General features: G+C 39.2%; 1 protein-coding gene across 1 annotated transcript in view; it reads left to right on the top strand.

Annotated features, from left to right (window-relative positions):
- The window catches only part of LOC101854328 (neuropeptide CCHamide-2 receptor), an 80,838-nt gene that overhangs the window by 6,773 nt on the left and 70,577 nt on the right, over nucleotides 1–3,488 (top strand). The window lies entirely within an intron of this gene.

The raw sequence follows: 3,488 nt of genomic DNA, 5'->3' as shown, positions 1-3,488 counted from the left end.
CACTTTACTAGCCTTCTTTAGCTGTCAAGAAAGAAATACCATGTTTCTAAAATCAATTACGCTTAATGTTGTCAGACAAGAGAAAGCACCCGTTGCATGATTCATTTGCTCCTGATTAGTATAAGGTTCATTTAAGTCTACGAAGTACAGGCCGTCAGCAACTCAGATAGACATACGTAGCAAAGTGGCATGATTGTAAATATTTTATGCCCCCATCAACGCACGAAAGATCATTTAGGACGAGTTAGAGAAACAAAACGACTTACAGAACTGATGGCGATATTCATTTCTTCAAATCCCTTTTGCGTCACACAATAAATGGCACAGAAATATAAAACCTGTCTAAAATAATGAATGATCAAAAGCACTCGCAGAGCGCAAATTTTCGCTCAACAACAATCTCTATGCGCTTTAAAATCATGATCCCAGCAGACCTGATAGCATTCTGAAACAATCTAAACTTCCTGGGAAGCATACTACAGTGCAAACTGTCGTTTTACAGGCAGTAAAACATCAACATGCTGTCGAGATCAATAAGTGGCCTGGCAAGGTAATATTCACACCTGGGTGAAGCGACGAAAAATTCATGTAAAGTACTTTTCCCTAGGACGTAACGTCGGGCCTGAGCCTCAATTCCTCGAACCCGTAACCTCTCTATTATAGGCCTGGTAGCCAAGCCACTAACTAGACTACCGACACTACAAATGACCACTAAATCAATATTTCAATATTGCATCTCATAAACTTATATAATCTTTACACTTGAAAGAAGTTGAAAGTTTCTGGATACAAGTTTCCAGTTGGTAGGAAAATGTGAGACCCACTGTTTGGGTACTCTTAAATGAATGAGTTGTGCAGCGTTTCATGTGGATCATTGAACATGAATGTAATGAGTGTATTTCTGTGCTGACACTGAATCTTTGTGTGTGGATGTTTTGGTATATCCACCTAAAATTTTTCTCGTGAATCAATAACGTCGATCTTATCTTATCTTATCTTATCTTATCTTATCTTATCTTATCTTATCTTATCTTATCTTACATGGCCACTTTTTCCCCGTAGTCGTCATCTATAGTTTTGCCTTTGCCTTTGCGAAGTGTGTTGACCGGTGTCTCTGGTGTGCAGGCACTCCAATATCGCACGCAGTAGGCCGGAGTTCTTTTCTTATTGAGTATTTATGTTTTCCCACTGCAGGCTGTGTGCCTCTCAGCCCATATTTGTCCTGACAGGAAGGGTTGAAAACCGTCCTCCTTATTGATCTAAGCTGTGTCAATGGGGATATAAAACACGTACATAAAAAATGATTAAGTAATTTTTCTTAAAGTTCAGAGTTTAACAACCGACATAACAAGTTACTAAAGAAATTAGAATGTCAAAGAAATAAAGCTGTTTCGAACTTTTCAGATCACAGCTATTCAAAAACAAACACACGAGCAAACAATCCCCCCCCCCCCAAGTTTTTTCCCTGTTGTCTTTAATTCTATTACTGACCCTGCCTTTTCGACGTGGGCTGGTCTACTTAATCCCACGCCTCACGCCTCCCACAAAACCTGCTTGGACACTCTGTCTGTCTCCGTTAGCTAAGCCTGTTATACACCCGCCATCTGCTCTCCCAGATGCACCAATGAACTTTCCGAAAACAGAGGACAGGGGAACAGCAACTGCGACAGTGCTAAGCTAATACCTTGTCTTGATGCTATTGATCATGGTATTGGTACTCGATGTTTGTGTTGTGTTTTGCAGCTTCCAGATTAAGTTAGAATGGTTAATGAAAACTGACTCTCAATAGGCTCAGCGCTGGTAGCATTTTAAAACATATTTTCTATAAATTCGTCTCGTGTCAGCTGCTCATGGTTGTAGGCAGTGGACAGGTTCTGTCTTTCTGGTTCGTCTGCCGGAAAACATAGACAAAGTCTCCTTATATATTTGGTTGTTCCTGTTGACACTTAAATTCATTTCTGGCAACCATTAGACATGTAGCTTCAAACAGCGGTTGGTTTCTCGAAGCGAGATAGCAGGCCATTTGGTTGGCAAATGAAACAATCTGTCTTTCTGTTAGATCTAGAGCGTTTTCCCTTGAGAATGCCAAAATGTTATGGCTGTTGTGAAGTATCTCTAAAATATTTAACATCATTTTTCAGACTTCTTTGAAATTTTATTTTCTCCTTTGTATGCGGGATTTTAGCCTTCACAGCCACTTTTGGAAGACACAGCGCTAGTCACCTTCAGGTTTGTATATCACTTCCGAATTTGCAGCTCAAGCTATGTCCTGAAGACGTTAAAACTCTCGCTCAGCAAGCTTGTCTTTCGGAATAGCAATTGATCAAAAGTCACTGGAAAGCAAATCAGGACTACAGGCTTATTGATGCAAAACTTGGATTCCCTGTTCTGGTGGGCGTAGACTGCCTTGTTGTTGGGAGCTGCATTGTTGCGGAGGAGTATTGTGCCAGGGAATCTCGAGCACCATCTAAATCTTTTTGATAGAATTAAGTATTACTAAAGTGTCCGTGCATGTACATATTTTAACAGTAGTGTCTTAGATTTGATAGCAATTGGAAAGAAAACGTTTATAGACATAAAACAACACAACAGCGACAACAATCACTGTAATAAAACAGTAAGACCGGCAACTAAGACAAGAATGATAACAGCAATAACAGCAACGACAACAACCATTACAACAACTACAACAGCAATTTCGATAACAACGACTAAAACAACAGCAACAAAACATTGCCCAATCACAAGAACACCGACGCAATTGACGCAGATATTTTGCCAGTCATGTTTGTCCTCCCACATTGCTGTTTCAATTTTTCTGTGACAATAAATGATACAGCGCTCTTTTGAAGGAGAAAAATCAAAACGAAACAGAGCATTTAACCTTGAAGCATCTCCCAGCCCAAAACTGAGGAGTTGTGCTCAGACAGAAACAACCGTTTACGACTGTACTAGAAGTCATTTCTTTGTAATAATATTTCGAACTTATCCCTCAGGGTCCATGAAGCGTAGGACTAACGATCTGTCCAAATTGTTTCATAGTCTTGTTTCAGATATCATAAACTACTGGTTCGTATCGTTTCATATTCCGGTTTAAGATATTTCCAAGGTATAATGCATATCTATTACATTCTACTATGATCTTGTTCTAGAGATACCCTCTCTCACCCCCACGTATGTTTCCTTTTTAAATTTCCTTCGGGTCTAGAAAACAAGTGAGTATTGTTGTTTCGCTGAAAAGGACCTGTTATCTATTATATTATTATATGTGCGTCTTCATGTCTGCTCTTTTTGGTTTTTCCTTCTAACCAACACTCTCTTCTTTCACAACGTTTTGTTTCTTCAGCCATTATATTTCATATATCCGTACTTGCACAATTTCAGAACGTAAACCAAACTATCAAAAATATTATTTCTCCATCGCAAAATGTCCGTTTTGTTTTAATTCTCTTCCACTTTTAATTTTCTGCCTATCTTTGTCCCCCCCC

This window comes from Aplysia californica, unplaced genomic scaffold, assembly GCF_000002075.1.
Source record: "Aplysia californica isolate F4 #8 unplaced genomic scaffold, AplCal3.0 scaffold00187, whole genome shotgun sequence".
NCBI classification, from domain to species: Eukaryota; Metazoa; Mollusca; class Gastropoda; order Aplysiida; family Aplysiidae; genus Aplysia; species Aplysia californica.
Note: the sequence above shows the minus strand (reverse complement) of the source record. Positions and strands in the feature narration are given on the sequence as shown.